The sequence below is a fragment of the Camellia sinensis genome, chromosome 10 (assembly GCF_055761805.1).
Source record: "Camellia sinensis isolate YWXY chromosome 10, ASM5576180v1, whole genome shotgun sequence".
In the NCBI taxonomy this organism is placed as follows: domain Eukaryota; kingdom Viridiplantae; phylum Streptophyta; class Magnoliopsida; order Ericales; family Theaceae; genus Camellia; species Camellia sinensis.
This window is the reverse complement of record NC_138970.1, coordinates 158,496,542-158,515,130: the sequence shown is the minus strand read 5'-3', so window position 1 is coordinate 158,515,130 and position 18,589 is coordinate 158,496,542.

Here is an 18,589-nt window from a genome sequence, read left to right as displayed (position 1 = left end):
GAATCGCCAGTGCTTTCAACAAGAAGGTTAAGCCTAGGAATTTGAAAGAAGGAGATTTGGTGCTCAAAGACAACCGAGCTCCCATCCACGACCCTAGGGGCAAGTTCAGACCCAATTGGACTGGTCCCTACGTCATTAACTCTATCTGGTCGAGTGGAGATGTCGTTCTAATGGACCTAGATGGCCTAGAGTTCTCCCAACCGATCAATATGGACAAGCTGCAGAAATATTACCCCTGAGTGGCTCGTTAGGCCGAAAACCCGAAAGGGCGACCTAGGCAAAAGTTAGAGCATGAAAAATTTGAAATTACAAAAACTGAGCTCGTGAGGTTGAAAACCCGCAAAGGGCGGCCTTGGCAAAAGTTAGAGCGTAAAAGGAGAGTGAAAATACTCGAGTGAACCCGAGCCTGAACTACGTAAGGCTTGATTCCCATCTTTGGGATACGTAGGCAACTTCATCCTGAAGTTCAGCCATAAACTTTTCCCCAATCAACTTTGTCCATTTGATCATCTCTGTCATCTTTGTCCATTCAGCATTTAAGAGCTTCGGTTGTGATCTCCGGTGCAGTGCTATTCAGACTAGGGGTAACTTTCCAGTTGCTGGAATCTGGGATTGTGCATCTCAGTGACAGATCTCAGGCGTGTCCAGTTCTGATCCATGTCGAAAATGGTTTTGAAAAGTTTTAATAAAAGTTGATTTTGTTCAAATTAATCTTTTTACAACTTAGACCATTTTTGGACCAAAAAATTTTCAATACCCACAACCTTCAATTTTATTGATTTCAATACAGAGTCCTCCTGTTCTTGCATACAAATTGAAGTTGCTTTTGGTTACATTCATAAAGAAATACTTGAAAGAAGTGATTAAAGCAATAAATTCGGGACATAGCTAAGTCAGGTGTTCCTGTGCCCCCTCCTAGAGCTGGTCGAAGCCTTTGATGCCAAGCTGGGCCCAATCTGTGCCTCTTCATTGAGCTAATCTATGCACTCGTCAGACAAAGTGCAACTGAAAGTGGGAGCGGGGGCCAGGAGTTCTCTCGTCCTCCATGCTATGGCATACTGAGCAAGCTGTGCGCTTCGGACCGGGAATGCAGCAGGGTACTCTATCCCCTCTCGCGGGCAAGTCTGATCATGGCCGAACTGGCGTTGGAATCGAAAAGGAAAGTAAAACACGCAGTGCATCAGACCAATCAACTGAATCCCAGGCTGCCAGGACATACTGTAGCTCATTGCCGGTAGGTTGAGCCAAGGACAGCGCTAAGCAATGCGGTCTGCGGAAAAATTGCACATCCAATCGAACCACCATCCCTCATCAAGGGCATCGATTAGACGACGTCGGAAGAAGTAGCCGCGAGCTGAGTATGCTGGGTCATCCATCAACCACACCTGGGGAGGGATGAAAAATGAGGGAATAAAGAATAGAGAGATGTACGTTGAGAGAAAAGTAAGAAAAGGGTTTCCTGAGAAAAATCGAGCATGAGGGCCGAGTGATGTGAGCAATATATATGTAATATAGGGTGGGAAACATTACCTGCAACAGTAGTGGACTCCGCGTAAATCTGGTCATCTCTCGGCAGTAAAAAGCATCCAAGCCCATCAATGTTTCGACCAATGACATGGCGATGCAGTTTTTGCCCTCCCTTAGGCCTTGGGCAACCTCGATCAACCGGACACTAGATCCTCTGGAGCCTGAAGCAAGCAAGAAATGAGATAGCATGCACAAACAAAGGGCATGTCACCGAAAGCCTTGCCAATGATGGTCACCGTGGTCACTAGCATCGGAAAACTGACAAATCAAACTCGGAATATCCAACATTCCGTCACGAATCAAAGATCGAGCGTCGTGCAGAGTGAGCCCACACATTCGTCCTAAGACTTGAGCATGGCCGAAGCGGAGTTGGGGCAAGATCTCCTCGTTACGCTCGGACTCCATCAAAGCTTGGATATCTTCGAAGGTTGGACACATCTCTTGCCCGCAAAAGCTAAAGACATGTGTTACCGGATTCCAAAACCTCGCTGCGGCATGGAGAAAGGGTAGATGCAGTGGAGTGCGGCTCAACGTGAATAGTGCATTCAAGCCGAAGCCCAGAAGTTCAACTTTTTCGAGCCGTCTAAAGTAGCAATCCAAGTTGCGAGATTTTCTATGAGGAATGCCTCCATTTTGATGCAAAACTGAGATGAAAAGAAAGAACCACGAAGCTGGAACTTTTATAGAGGATAAGGCACTGTTTGGGGACACGTATCAAGAATCTGGTGGTCGCCAAACTAGGTGGTCGGCCGACCAATTTTTCTGGTAGGCCGACCACCCCTTTGGTCTCCAAGGAAAGCAGCTGGTCGGCCAGCCTCCTTAGGTGGTCGGCCATGGAGAAAAGCAGGGCTTTGGTCTTGTCCTAGCTTCTAGGAGAGAGTTCCTAGCCTTTCCATGCATTGGGAGTTTTTGAAGGTCCGTGTTTTCCCTCGGTTTCAGACTCATTCTATCGCTCGTTTTGTTCGAATTGCATTTGTTTATCGAGTTGTCGTTGAGTTTTGTTTTATCGAGTTGTCGTTGAGTTTTTTTTATCGAGTTGTTGTTGAGTTTTGCTTATTGTGTCGAGTTGTTAAGTTTATCGAGTTGTTAAGTTTTATCGAGTTGTCAAGTTTTGCCCGTAGAGTTGTTACTCTTTGTCTATCAACATTCGGCGGGATTTGCTTATCGAGTTGTAAACTTGCTAAGGTGTTGCTTCTTAGTGAGTTAAGTTGTTTAGTTTTGTTGCGTCGTTTCACTACCTGACTTAGTGATACACAGTGCTCCATTTTCATTCAATCTCATTTTTGTGCAAAATGATGCGATGCGATGCTAAGAACATAAAATACAACACCTTTTGAACAAAAGCTGTTTCATTCCATCATATTCCTTTTTTTACAACATTTTACAACAAGGGTACAAGTTTTTACAAAAAATAAAGCTGCCTAACAATGTACAATGTGCTACAACTACTAGTAAAAAAGGCAAATAAAGTAGGAACAGCTGCATCAATGCTATCAAGCATAGGAATAAGAGGCCCTCTTCGTCCTCTTCTGCGGAACAACCTCTGTACCATCATTATCATCTGAATCGGAGCTGCCATCCTCGGAACCCTCCTCGGCGTCATCTCCACTATCAGAACCAGAGCCAAAGTCCCCCTCTCTGTCAGCGGATGTCTCTGACTGGGGATGCGCAGACTCTTCCTCCTCCTCGCTGGACTCCTCATCTACAATAGGCGCTCTACGCCTGCCTCGGCTGCGATTCGGATCCCTCTCCTAGCTCCTCGAGAGGGCTTAGATGGCCCAGCCTGTGGCTCAGCCTGTAGCGGAGGCATCTGAAAAGGAAGAGTGCAATTTGAATACATTAGCCGATATGTATATCAAATGTAGAGACAAGAATGCTACATAGAGTGAGTGTGTGCAGATACAATGTATGAATGTGGTGTATGTCAGATGTGCTCTACATATACAGTCAACCAATGCAGTGAAATGGTCAAATACAGCATGTCATCAGAAGTATGATAAATGCAAGAAATTTGAAAAGTACCGAAACACCGGCGATGAATAGCTGCGTCTCTCTCCGCAAGACCATGCCCTCGAGTGAGGCCACCAACCCGAGAAACCCCTCAGTATACTCACTGGGAGGCTGCAGATGCAAGTACAGGTCATCAGTAAATGAATGAATGTCCAAATATCTGAGTGATAAATCAAAACTGTAAAGCATACCGGTGGCGAGTCAGGGTCTCTAACATATCAGTGATCAGGCATAGGAGGCTCTATGGGAATCGGGTAAGATGACCCGTATCGCCATCCAGTCAACTCGTTCAGAACATTTGGCCATCCAGCATGATGGTAACCAGTCCAGCCCACCTCTCGATGTGCCGGCCCTGCTGGTCGAAGGAGCATCTGTAGCCCGAACTCGAATCGATGGTGGCATGCCAGCAGACCTCCTCGTGGGAGTGCGGACACCTATCAATGGGGGCATCAAGTATGTATGACGGTAAGTCGCGTGCTCTCCCTCCTCCAAATGTAGAACTACATCAGTGTCCAGCATAGCCAAATCAACCTCCTGGGGAGTGAGTCCCTCAGTGGACCGCATGTCGTCCGGAGGTGTTGAGGGGATACTCTGCTCGGGGTAGCCCATCGTCTGGCGCATGAAGTAGTCCCCCAGAAACCAGGCCCTACCAACTGGCCCCTCAAATAGGATCCTGTACCGAGAAGAGGCCCACCCCCTAGGAAATTGAAATCGGGTATCTCCACCCAAGGGCGCCCAGGGCTGCCATGTGATCTGCGAATAACCAATGCATAAGCCGATTAGAAATCGTAAATGTGCAAGATGAATCAAAGATGAAAACATGGAGAACTGAGAGTTCTGAATTACCTCGGTCGTCCACACCGTATCGAAGAACTGCCGCAGGTAGGGCAGAGTCTCCCGAGCTCTCGACTGGTACTGGCCCTCAAATACGAGCGAGTAAGGGATCACAAGAGGCGCCTCCACTTCGAGCTCTGGGGCTAGCGTCGGAAAGTATGCGAAAATCCATAGCTGTGGAAAACAGGGCAATAGCCATCAGAATACAGAATGTACAGAGAATGTAGAATGCTGAGAGTAGAGTGCAAAGTACAGAATGTAAAGTGTGCCGTGTGTGCAGTGTACAGGTAATGAAAGGCAGAAATGTAAATCAAGAGGGCAGAAAGTACCTTCTAGGCTCTCCAATAGCCGCCGACTATGTTCCCCCGCCCGTGGGAGGTCGCACTCATGTAACAATAAAGGGTAGCGAGGCCGGTGCCACCCCAGTCATACTGACTGACTTGTGATGAGTCCACTAAGGCACTGAGCAAATACAGTCCAACTGTGTTCCCCCTATCGGAGAACAAAGTGGTCCCAAGAAGGAACATCAAAAACCCTCGAGCGTACTGCTCTATCTCCTCGAGAGTCTCGGGCGTAGTCGCCCTGTAACGCATAGAACCAGGTATACCTGACTCTACCCGAAGATCTGTTAATCGGAGGGCGAGCTCCCAACAGATAGACCCAGGCAGCCTCCCACTCACCCATATCCTCGTCATAGGGGACCGATCGGCCGGCCACATCAAGGCCAGTCAGTATCGCGAAGTCAAACGGGGTCATCGTCATATCCCCAGTAGCCAAAAAGTGGAAAGAGTTGGTGGTGTCCCACCATCTCTCCACGAGTGCCCCTATCAGCGTCCTGCTCGCAGGGTAGCGAGATATCCCCACGCAGAAGGGTCCGAACCCTGCCTCATCAACCAGATCACGAACGGTCTCTGGGAGCTCTGCGTACCACTCCCTAGCGATGATCGAACCATAGCCCCGTGTAACACGGGAAGATACCTACATTCAGAATGAATAGATGTATTCAGTCTCAAAATGAAAGTACGAGCTGTGTGCAAATCAAATCAGATACAATGTTGTGGACTGCGTGTTCAGTATGAGCTGTATGCAAATACAATGAATGAGCTGTGTATTCAAAATTGAAGTGTGTGAGCTGCGTGTTCAACATAAAGTATATGAGCCGCGTGCAAATGAAATGTATGAGCTGTGCGTTCAGATTCAAAAGTTTGGGCTGCGTGTTCGACTTTCAAAAACTGTGGGCTGTGTGTTCACCATCAAGAGTTTGGGCTTCGTGTTCAACTTTCAAAAACTGTGGGCTGTGTGTTCACCATCAAGAGTTTGGGCTGCGTGTTCGACTTTCAAAAACTGTGGGCTGTGTGTTCACCATCAAGAGTTTGGGGCTACGTGTTCGACTTTCAAAAACTATGGGATGTGTGTTCACTTCAAGAGTTTGGGCTGCGTGTTCAACTTTCAAAAACTACGGGCTGTGTGTTCACCATCAAGAGTTTGGGCTGCATGTTCAACTTTCAAAAACTGTGGGCTGTGTGTTCACCATCAAGAGTTTAGGGCTGCGTGTTCGACTTTCAAAAACTGTGGGCTGTGTGTTCACCATCAAGAGTTTGGGCTACGTGTTTGACTTTCAAAAACTGTGGGATGTGTGTTCACCATCAAGAGTTTGGGCTGTGTGTTCCACTTTCAAAAACTATGGGCTGTGTGTTCACCTCAAGAGTTTGGGCTGCGTGTTCAACTTTCAAAAAACTATGGGCTGTGTGTTCACTTCAAAGAATTTGGGCTACGTGTTCAACTTTTAAAAAACTGTGGGCTGTGTGTTCACCATCAAGAGTTTGGGCTGTGCGTTTAACTTTAAAAAACTGTGGGCTGCGTGTTCACAACGAAAAAGTTTGAGCTGCGTGTTCAGAAATTCAAGTGCTAGAGCTGTGTGTTCAAAATGCAAACAGAATGCTGTGTTATAGACTGAGTGTTCAGAACAGGCTGTGTGCCACCGTGTCATGAGCTATGTGCTAAAACGAGCAAAGTCTGGTTATACATGAGCTGTGAGCCAGGTGGACCGGATGGTATGTGAATGTGTTCAGAATGAGCAGATGAACATATATATAGCGAAAGCAAGAAATGCGCAAGAAATGCAGAATACATTGCAAAGAATGTAAAAAAATGAAGTACGTACCTCTCGTGCATGGTGAGAGAGGTGAGACTCCGGCTCCCGTAGCAGGAGATCCGCGGGTGCTCGTCGATCAAAATCAGTAAAATGATAGAAAGTACTCGGGAGGAGGATGTGCTCCTGAGGGTCGTACCTCTCGGGATCAAAGGGCCGAACTCTTGGGGGCAATGACATAATGTCTGGCTCATCCCCGGCACCTGGAGGGCCTCCACCATGAGGGAAATGACCTGCCATTTCAAGAAATTTGCAAAAAGGAGCCAAAATGAGCATAATAAGCCAAAATTGGAAAAAGTCAACAAAAGTCAACTCTTGAAAAATGAAAAAGTCAATTCCTAAGAAAATGTTCCAAATGTTGAGACAAACTTGCCCCAAGTGGTGAAAATTGAGAAAAAAACTCCGAAATTAAATTTTAATCGGTCTAAAGTGAAGAAAACTAAAAGATTTCGCGAAACAACTTTGCGTGGGGCGTTGGAAAACGTATATAAAGAGTAGATCTGAGAGAGAAAGTGGTCTAGGAAGGAAGGAGAGCCGATTTTGGCCTTGAGGTTATGAGGAATAGTGATTGGGACATGTGCATTAAAGTTCCGAATGTAAAAAGACAAAGCTATCCCTGTTTTGGCAAGGTGGTCGGCCGACCCCCTTTCCTGGTAGGCCGACCACCCCCTTGCACAGCCCTGGTCGGTGGCCTCCCTAGGTGGTCGGTGGCCCTCCTGGGCTGGTCTCCAATGCCTCTTTGAGCTCCCTGCAAATTTTGGTGGTAATCGAAGTCCCCGGCTCTCGAGAAAGTACAAGGAAGGTGCACTTTTCGGCGCAAAATCCCTCTGCGGGAACTTCAAATCCAATCTTCGACGCGTGGCTCGTTGTTGCTCGCCAAAAACAGGGTGTATCCTTTTTGAGTACGTTGAGACCCCTCCGAGAGGTAAACCGGAGGTCGCGTTTGAGTTGCCCTCGTCGAGGCTTACATTTCTTTGCTCGATGTTTTGTTTCAAATATGCTTTTGAAATCGCACTTATCCTACATTGTTATGCACGTCACTGGCATTATTATGCGCATCACTTGCATTGTTATGCACATTTCATTGGTATCGTCATGCCCTCCATGCTTAACTTGCGTTGTCGCGCGCGTTTCTTCTTGCATTGCGATGCACTTTTTCATCGGCACCATGTTTGTTTGCGTTCGATATAGCGTTGAACATATGTTGCTAACTATGTTACGCCTGCTAAGTTTCTCTCTTTTGCAGGCACGATATTGTATGTACGGTTCATTTGAAGCTGGTGTGACCAGACGAATTGGACAGGTATTGTATCTTCTCCATGTGAGACGTAATGAGAATTGTAATTCTCTTACATTCTTAAACTGCATGAAATGGAGTTTTGCTTTGCATTTTTGCTTAAAACTGTTGCATTTATTGTGAATATCTGCTTCATTACAGCTTGCTGCTTTGCATGATCATGAGTTATGTTCAGCTTTCTTCATGTTGTTTCGCATTCTGCCCCTGCCTGAGTTATGTTCAGTCTTCGGCCTTGTCAAAAATGGGTCGTCTCTAGGCTTTGACATTCACTCCCGTTACTTATGACTTTCGAGTTCTGTCAAAGAGGGGCAACTGTAGACACCACATTTTTGACTGACCTTAAGACTCAAACGTCATCGATTGAGCGCTCGGTGATGGTGCATGTTGTGCTCGTTCTGAGGTTTCGGAGTCTCGGCTGAGAGCCTTGCCCCCGGACTTCGGGACTCTCTCGTGCTTTTCCTCGATTTGCGAACTAGGTTCTATTTTCTCTTTCCGATGGGAGGGAGAGGTCTCGTAGACCATCTCTCAGTGGCCGTAGGCTACTTTGCGTGGTCGTAGACCACTGTTCCCATTTGGAGACCAGTTTTCGATTTTCAGAGCCGTCGGCAGTGCGCCTCGATTCGGGACTGCTTAACTTTCTCCGTTTGCTCCGGTTTTTGGCACACACCTTGTTTCCTCTCTCTAGAGGGACACTGTGGCCCGAGAGACCACCTTCGTGGTTGCACGCCACTTTCGATGCTTAACAGTCAGTTTTTCAGGGCACCCGGCTGCGCGTTTTGGCCCCCGAACCTTCGTTTTGCATCCGTCTTGGTTCATTTTTGGCATGGACCTTGTTTTCATTGTTTGGAAGGTGGTACTAGGGTGGGAGACCACATTTTCTCCTTGGAGACCACTTTTCCCTCGCCTGCCGATTTCCTTGTCAGGTAGCTGGTCTCCCTCACTTTTGGGCCATAATTGTTGGTCTCCCACCACACCACTAGCTTGCACTCACTTGGGAGACCACCAATCTGGGCCACCGACCAGGTTTTCCTCACTTGAACCTTTTGAACTAGTCAGCCGACCATGGGGAGTGGTCGGCCAACTACCTGAACTGGTTGGCCTGCTTTCTCCTTTTTTGTCTCACTGAGTTGGTACCAGCCGTGCCAGCTAGAAGCCACAGATTGCATCCTCCATACACGTGTATGGAGGATGTTTAACCTTGGTTTTAAGCTTCTTGAAGAAGCTTTAGACCCTTGGCTCTATAAAGGGTAGGCTCCTCTTCCCTTGTAAGGGTTCAGAAAATTGGTCTAAGGCATATACACCTCCCTCTCTATATCTCTCTATTTTGGTCTCAAAAGCCCATTGTTTTTGCACATTTACACTACACCTCCTAGCCTAACACCTCCAACACCAACCTAAGCTTCTTGGAAGGTCTTGAGAGGTCCTAAGGTCTGAGTTTTTAGCCTCAAAGCTGCTGGAGTTGCTGAGCTTCAAGGGTAACACTTCTTTCCCTCTTTTGGTCTTTATTTTGCTTCATTTCTTAGCCATACTTGCAAGCATATTTGGGCTTTGTCATAAACTGAAAAAAGTCTTGTTTTGAGGTCCTTAACATGTTTGTTTAAGATCATTTTTCTGTTGGGGGGCATCTACCCCCTTGTATGCTTCATTTCATCTTGCTTTAAGCCATGCATTAGAGCCTTTGTGTTGAGCATTGTTGGCCCTTTTGACCACTGAAATCCAGCAGATTTTCAGTGGTTATTATGTGTTTTTGAGCACCAAAATCAGAGAGGGGTGACCCTCTCACCCCTTGTCTTGTTTACTAGCATTTTTGGCCTAACAAAGGAGCCCTTATTTGCATGTTTCCAAGCCTCATTTTAGGCCCTTTTCAGTGAGTTTTAGGGCCTGCATAACCTCTGTCAAGAGGTGGTTTTTCCATTTTAGGTGTCCATCATGCATGTATAGAACAACCCTCTTTATAGCCTATCAAAGGAGCCTATCATTCTTGCATGCATAGACCATATTTCAGTGGGTTTTTGGGCTTTATTTGGCATGTCATACCTCTGAATTTTGTTGGTTTGGTGGCCACTTGATTGCCTCATATACTTGTAGTGTAAATCATCCTTACTAGCATGTGTTGCATGCTATTTTGGTCCTTGATTCTAGCACTTTTTGGCTATGCTTTAAACTGATTTTGTGCATGTTTTGGATTGCCTTAGCTCTGTTTTTAGGCCTCATGGTCGAATGAGGCTTGCTATGCATGGTTGTAGTGCAATACCCTTGCCTAGCTTTGAGTTTTGGAACATATTGCATGCTTTTGTTGAGTTGTTTCCATGTTTTGGGGCCATTGTGCATCATATTTCAAAGCTTACATGTATGCCACATTCCCATGTTTTCCACTCTTTAAATGTGTTTGAGAGTCGTGCTTAAATACCTCATTTATGAGCCATTGCATGAGCTTCATTCCCATGCCTTTCGAGTCATCATTTTAGTCCATTTTCCTACTGTCTTGGACCTGCCTAGGCTCTATTTGGGGCTGATTTTTCCATTTGTGCATTGCTTTGTGTACCTCTAGTGTAATGCATTTCACTAGTTTCGGTATTCGGGCCATCTAGCATACATTGTGTGACATATTTGCATGATTCGGGACCATCTTGCATATCATTTCAGAGCTGGAAAATGTATGATTGTATGCCATATTTCATCCCTTGCCTTGCTTTGGCAGAGTGGCATTTGATGCCTTAAGTTCGGTCCCTTGCATCAGGCATGTTTGCATGAGTGTTCCTACCTTTCATTCCATCATGTTTGGCCACTGATTTGAGTGTGGCTGAGGTCCACTCATATTGGTTTAAGTCCATCTTGCATTGTGTATGCCATATTATGTCATGTGCATTGAGTATGCCATTGATAGTTAATAGCACTGCGCAAGCTAGTTGAACCTTTGCATATAACTCCTTGCATGTTTGTATGTCTTTGTTGCATTGTGTTTGCATGCCATGCCATTCTAGCTGTTGCATAGTGTTTGGAGTAGGGTTTAGTCCAAACACGGGAAATGAGGGACGTTTCGTACTCAAAGTGGCGAAACATGCTTCAATTCCCGATCGCCGACTGTAGCATGCGCCCGCGAGGGACCCCGCTACTACAGTTCGGACTCGATTTTGTGTCACGGTTCTTAATCTTGAACCAAAGAGTCCAAATCTGGCAAATCGTTTTGAGAAAACAGATTTTTGAAAAGAAGTGCCAAACATGGACTGCTTTGCCAGATACAGAGTCGCCACCTAAATATTTTAAAATGGGGGAATTTAGGAAACCCTGACTCGGTGCCAAAGGCCACGTGTCCGTCATCACCGGAGTTATCTCGGCTCGGGAGCTAGGGTACGATCGGGGAAGGTCAACTATGAGCACCCCCTTTCGCACGGTCCGAAGACCGGCCTCTACTAACCATGATACCCGATTTTGAAAACGTTATGTGTTCTTATTCCATTTGTTAGCCTAGAATTACTATGTTATGCGCACAGCAAACAAGTATAGACTAGATTGTCTAATTTGGAAACAAGCATTGCATATCCGTTTGTTTTGAAAAGCGCTTTGGAATTTGCTACTCGCAAGTAGGCTAAAACACGGATTTCAACGAGTTTTTCCAACTCAAACAATCCAACCTTCACCCACAGGCATTCAAACAATTATATCACGTAAGCATTTAGCCGCATGGCAGGCATACTGTCATGGCAACACTCGCACGCATGCAGTATGCTAAAGCAGGAAAACACTTACATAGTACTCCATGCCAAAATAATAAACTAGTTAGCAAACATGCATGATCCTAGTTCATGTTAGAGTGGCTAATGCAACGCATGCAAAATGCAATTAGAGTAGGCTCGGCTAACCTAAGCATGGCATGTGAAATGCAGTCAATTGATGCACGTATTCAATTTGGAATTGAAGTACAAATGCAGTTAGCGTGATGTACCGAGCCCGGTGCATGTAAAATAAATGAATGAATGCACGCATGCATTGCATAAGGTATGCTAATTTAAACGTGCCCTAATCTACCATCAAAGCAGGTAAATAAAAGGGAAGAAAGAAGTGGGGATTGGAAGACATGCACACCACTCACACACACTTATTACAGATTTGCCCTCGCCCGGAGGGACCAAATAAATAATACAAATTAATTAACTACGCAAGCTAATTAAATATTACAAATTTCCTAATCAGCTAAGAAACTAATTAAGCTAGGAAAAACAGTAAACCGCCTCGGGAGGAGAGCCAGATGCAGCGCATGCTCGGGTCTTGCTCGGAAGTGCACCGCCATGCATAGTCTGCCTCTGTTTTCCCTGCTCTGCCTCTCTGAAGACTGCCAAAGTCTCAAGGATGCTTCTCTGGATAGTGGGAACCACCACCGGCTGAATAAAATTGCCACCGGCAGTGAATTATGGTCACCGGCACATAATGAATCCATCGGCTGGTGAATTACTGCCGGTCGGCAAAGAATGCCTGCAGAACCTGCAACTCACAGCAGCAGAGGACAGAACTTGCATGGCAATACAATTCAAACAATGTATGCACCAATTATGCCCTCTATCATGTTTGTAACTCAAAGGGGCATGTGTCTCGATTCTCGGACCGCCAATCACGCATTTCCATGCATGACGGCCCAAAGAATCAAGTGTGCAACTTTCATGTCAAATGAAATGCAAACCAAACAAATGAACCAAGGCCCAATTCCTATCACCAAGTCAAGGAATAAGGCATGCATGCAAGATGCAATGCAACCTAGGCATGCAAGCTAAGGATGCAACATGGCATGGCGAGACACTTATGCAAGCATACAAGCAATCATGAGGCAATGCAAACCGATGAAAAGGTGGACTTATACATGATTTAGGCAACTCTAAATAGGCCTAAAACAGTGGCCAAAGTGACCAAAATAAAGGACTAGGCACATACACACATGCACATGTTAAAGGAGCCGACACTTAGGCACAAATGGGACAACTCTCAAACACATTTGAAAGAAAGTAATCATGGACATATGGCATGCAAGGTAAGCATTGAAAATCATGTTAAAACATGGTGCCAAACTAGATAACAAGTCAAGCTAAACATGCAACAAATGGCCCAAGTGCTTGAAGCAAGTCACAGAGGCTTGAACCATGACCAAGCCAACCAAGCCTTGCAAGGCTAAGGGGGCTTAAAATAGGTTCAAGGCAGACCTAGACCATGCAAAGGGGACCCCCTAGATGGCATCTAAGTGGCTCAAAATCAAAAGTATACACAAAGGCCAAAACATGGGGCATGCAAGTCAAGCTTCCAAAGCTTCAAAGAGGTGTCCAAAGCAAACATACAAGCATGCTATAAGGTCTGAAATTATGCTAAAAATGATGCCAAATCATTAGAATAAAGCAAATAGTGCATGCTACAAACTCACACACTTGAGGCCAACAAGCCAAAATGCAAAGGGGGCATATAATGCGTGCCATGGCCGACCCAAACAACTATGGACAGACCTCTAGCATGGCAAAATAAGCAAACAAGCTTCACAAAACGAGACCTAAAACATGCTCGAGCAAAGGCTAACAACCTAAGGCATATTAAGGCAATAACAAGGCATTACATGGTAGGTATGCTAAGCATGCATGATGTACCAAAATCAACACACAACAAGGTTATATCATGGCATAATAAGCATGGAAAATAGCCCAGATATGATCAATACACACTCTAACATGATGCTCTCTCAAGAGGCCAAAAAGGGTCCATTTCAAGGACAACAAGGAGAGGGGGTGGCCCTCCCCTTTTGAAGACTTCAAGGCACCATCTCCACCACTGAGATCCCTCAAGATTTCAGTGGTGAAGAGACCCAAACACCAAAGTCTCGAAACTCACTCAAAATGGCTCAAAATGGGGCCTTTCAAGGCCTAAGAGGGTTCAAACACCTCCAAACCACAAAACACTCTAAACAAACAATTTAGAGGGCCTAAAAACAGAAATTTTTTGTATTATACACCAAGCTCAAAAATGATTTTAAGATAGGTAGAAATACAATGCAAGATTGGGGAATAAAGAGGCAAAATTGTTACCCTTGAAGACCCCTTCACAAATGGTGCTCCAACAGCCCTCCTTGGCTTGAAAACAGCTCCAAAACTTCAAAACCATCCTCTTAGAACCTCAGTAGCTAACTGAAGGTGAAACACTATGTGTTTGTGTGCAATAGTAAGACACAAATGCACTTAAACACACATAAGAGGGAGATATAGAGATAGAAAGTGTATGGTTTCTAACCCTAGAACTCAAAACCCTAAAAATGGCTGTCTAAAAATATCTCAAGTCTCTCAAGTGTCTCACCTTAAAGCCAAGAGAGAAGGCTCTCTCTTATAAAGCCTTTTGTCTTGTAAAGCTTACAAGACAAGCTTCCAAGAGAGAGATCTCTCCATACACGTGTATGGAGGGGAGCCAAAAGCAAGACAGCTGTGATAAAATATCTGCAAAAGCAGATGCACAGCAGTCGGCCGGCCAAAGATGCCATTTTGGCAAAAAGGAGTGCCGACCGGCAACAAATAGTGCCGACCGGCAACAAAAAGTGCCGATGGCGGCAAAAACCAGTCGGTGACCTCTAGCCACTGCTGGTGGTGTGTGGGGATGCCTCACAAAGCATTCCCTGCCCCCTCCAAGGCAAAACACAAGTGTTTGGTGCAAAACCAGACACTAAACAGTCAAGTTCGGAGATCCTGAGGCAAGGCGCGTAGCCGAGACCTCCGGGAACTCCAAATGAACACAAACATGGATAATCACCGAGTGTTCAAACGGTGACGTCCAAGTCTTGAGGACGGTCAAAAATGGGGTGTCTACAGTTGCCCCTCTTTGACAGAACTCGAAAGTCATAACAATGACGGGAGTGAATGTCAAAGCCCAGAGACGACCCATTTTTTACAAGGCCGAAGACTCAGACAAACATGCAAGACAAATAAGGTATGCGCCCGAAGGCAGGGGCAAAATGTAAGACAATGCACGAAGCTGGACACAACTTATGATCATGCAAAGAAAGCTATAACGAAGCATAACATGCGACAGTTTTAAGCTAGCATACACCAAACTACACTACAATGCAGAAAAGATGTAAGAAAATTATGTAATTCTCGATACGTCTCACTTAGAGGATATAATACCTATGCGGCTCGTCTGGTTGCACCAGCCTCGAATGAACCGTACATACAATATCGTGCCTGCAAAGAAAACAAACTTAACAGGTATAATATCGTTAGCAACATGCATGATAATGCAAAAATGGATGCGAGATGATATGCAGTATATACAAAACAATGTATAAATAATGCAAATGAAGATGCAATGTAATTGAAATAATGCAAACTACATGCAAGGCAATTGAATCATGATCCAATCGTGAGTGGTTCGAAACCACACAAATGTCGAATAGATTGATGGAGGTAACAAGTCTGTCTACCATAGAACGGTCAACTGAACTATGAGCATTGTAGACAGACACAAGAACAAGTATTTGGGGGGAATGACATAAGTGGGGAAACGACCCGCTGGAGAAAGGACAATGATCCTAATGTCGGATGCAAAAATTACACTACAATGCAATATATATATATATATATATATATGGATATGCTGGGGAGGTGGCAATGGATATGGCACGCGGGCCAAACCAAATCTTGCCTAGGTAAGGCATGTACGCATACAAGCCATGTCTAACATAGAACGGTCTACTGAACTATGCTTTGACACGAGAAGTATGGGCACATACCAGACCAAGCTCAACATGGCAAGGCGCAAGCCCTAGATGGAAGGTGATGCAGTGAATGCATGCAATCTAAAATGCAATGGAAATGGATATTTACAATGGATATGGCACGCAAGCCAAACCAAATCTTGCCTAGGAAAGGCATGTACGCATACGAGCCATGTCTAACACAGAAAAGGTGCCGCAACCCTCAAACCAACATACCAGCGTGGAATAGGCGCGTACACATGCAGAACTGTGCTTTAACGTGAAAAGTAAGGGCACATACCAGACCAAGCTCAACATGGAAAGGCGCAAGCCATAGATGGAGGTAATGCGGTGGATGCATGCAATCTACAATGCAGTATCTACAAATATGCAATGGAAATGGATACAATGGGTATGGCACGCAAGCCAAACCAAATCTTGCCTAGGAAAGGCATGTACGCATACGAGCCATGTCTAACACAGAAAAGGTGCCGCAACCCTCAAACCAACATACCAGCGTGGAATAGGCGCGTACACATGCAGAACTGTGCTTTAATGTGAAAAGTAAGGGCACATACCAGACCAAGCTCAACCTGGAAAGGCGCAAGCCATAGATGGAAGGTGATGCAATGAATGCATGTAAACTACAATGCAATATCTACAAATATGCAATGGAATGGATATTTACAAAATGCATGACAATGCAGTATGATGCGATCTATTGGGGAAAATGCAATGAATGCATGCAAGCTACAATGGAAATGCATGACAATGCACTATGATGCAACGGCTATGATTGCGACTTTCCCTATCTTACCAACAGGATGATATACTAGGTTGGTTCAATATCCAAAACTGAGGCGCCGACATGCTGCCTCAATCTATGGGGCTTCCATACAGATTTCAAGCCGAGGATACACCCCTGGGTATTTAAACCAGACTTTAGTCTCGGAACTCCCGAACCTTTGCGTTCTAGGCATTAGCCGTTCGAACTCTAGTTTCTACCGTCCCAGTTGGTCTTCTAGGAACTCACCGCGAACATAGGCAGGTGGCTATACCAGACCACCAAAAGTCGTTCGGGCACGACAAACACCAAAGGAATTGCACCTTCAGAGGATTTAGGGTCTCCTGGACCGGGATGCAAAATGTATGCATGACAATGCAAGTGAACTACACACATCAGTGTGCCGAAGGTTTTGCACCTTCCAAGGATTTAAGGTCTCCTAGACCGTGGATAATTGCACAAGAAATGCATAACCATGTAGGTAAACTGCACACATCAATATGCTGAAGGTTTCGCACCTTCAAAGGATTTAAGGTCTCCTAGACCGTCTGGACACCTGTGCTTAAGACATGCGTGGCAATGCAACCAAACTGTGCACATCAATGCACTGGAGGTTTCGCACCTCCCAAGGATTTAAGGTCTCCTAGACCGTGGAGATACCTGTGCGGCTCGCCTGGTTGCACCAGCCTCAAATGAACCGTACATACAATATCGTGCCTGAAAAGAAAACAAACTTAACAGGTACGATGTTATTAGCAACATGCATGACAATGCAAATGATGCACGCATGCTAATGCAAATATCGACACACATGCCAACGAAAATGTGACACGCATGCCAATGAAAATGAGACGCGCATGTCGATGAAGAAGATGGGGCACGTGTGCCAATGCAAATGAGGCATGATGCAAGATTATACAAATGAGACACGCATGCCTCATAGGATGCAAAATGATACAAGTGTGACACGCATACCACACGGAATGCAAAATGATACAAATGAGACACGCATGCCTCATAAGATGCAAAATGATACAAGTGTGACACGCATGCCACACGGAATGTAAAATGATACAAATGAGACACGCATGCCTCATAAGATGCAAAATGATGCAAGTGTGACACGCATGCCACACGGAATGTAAAATGATACAAATGAGACACGTGTGCCTCATAAGATGCAAAATGATGCAAGTGTGACACGCATGCCACACGGAATGCAAAATGATACAAATGAGACACGTGTGCCTCATAAGATGCAAAATGATGCAAGTGTGACACGCATGCCACACGGAATGTAAAATGATACAAATGAGACACGTGTGCCTCATAAGATGCAAAATGATGCAAGTGTGACACGCATGCCACACGGAATGCAAAATGATACAAATGAGACACGTGTGCCTCATAAGATGCAAAATGATGCAAGTGTGACACGCATGCCACACGGAATGTAAAATGATACAAATAAGACACGTGTGCCTCATAAGATGCAAAATGATGCAAGTGTGACACGCATGCCACACGGAATGCAAAATGATACAAATGAGACACGTGTGCCTCATAAGATGTAAAATGATGCAAGTGTGACACGCATGCCACACAGAATGCAAAATGATACAAATGAGACACGTGTGCCTCATAAGATGCAAAATGATGCAAGTGTGACACGCATGCCACACGGAATGCAAAATGATACAAATGAACACTTTAACAATTGGACTTATACGCTACGCGAAGCCAATTCGTATTCAAAATAATGCAATGTACTGACAAGTACAAGTGAGGTGCGCAAGATAGCGCGATAGGATGCATGCAAAATGCAAGTAAGGTGCACAAAACAGTGCGATGCGCAAAATAGCGTGAATGATGAATTGTACAAAACAGTGCGATGCGCAAAACAGCGCGAGTGACTTGCAATGCACAAAACAGCGCGATGCGCTAAACAGCGCGATTGAAATGCAATGCACAAAACAGTGTGATGCACTAAACAGCGCGATTGACTTTGAAATGCACAAAACAGTGCGATGCGCTAAACAGCACGAGTGACTTGCAATGCACAAAACAGTGCGATGCGCTAAACAGCGCGATTGACTTTGAAATGCACAAAACAGTGCGATGCGCTAAACAGCGCGATTGAAATGCAATGCACAAAACAGTGCGATGCGCTAAACAGCCCGAGTGACTTTGAAATGCACAAAACAGTGCGATGCGCTAAACAGCGCGATTGACTTTGAAATGCACAAAACAGTGCGATGCGCTAAACAGCGC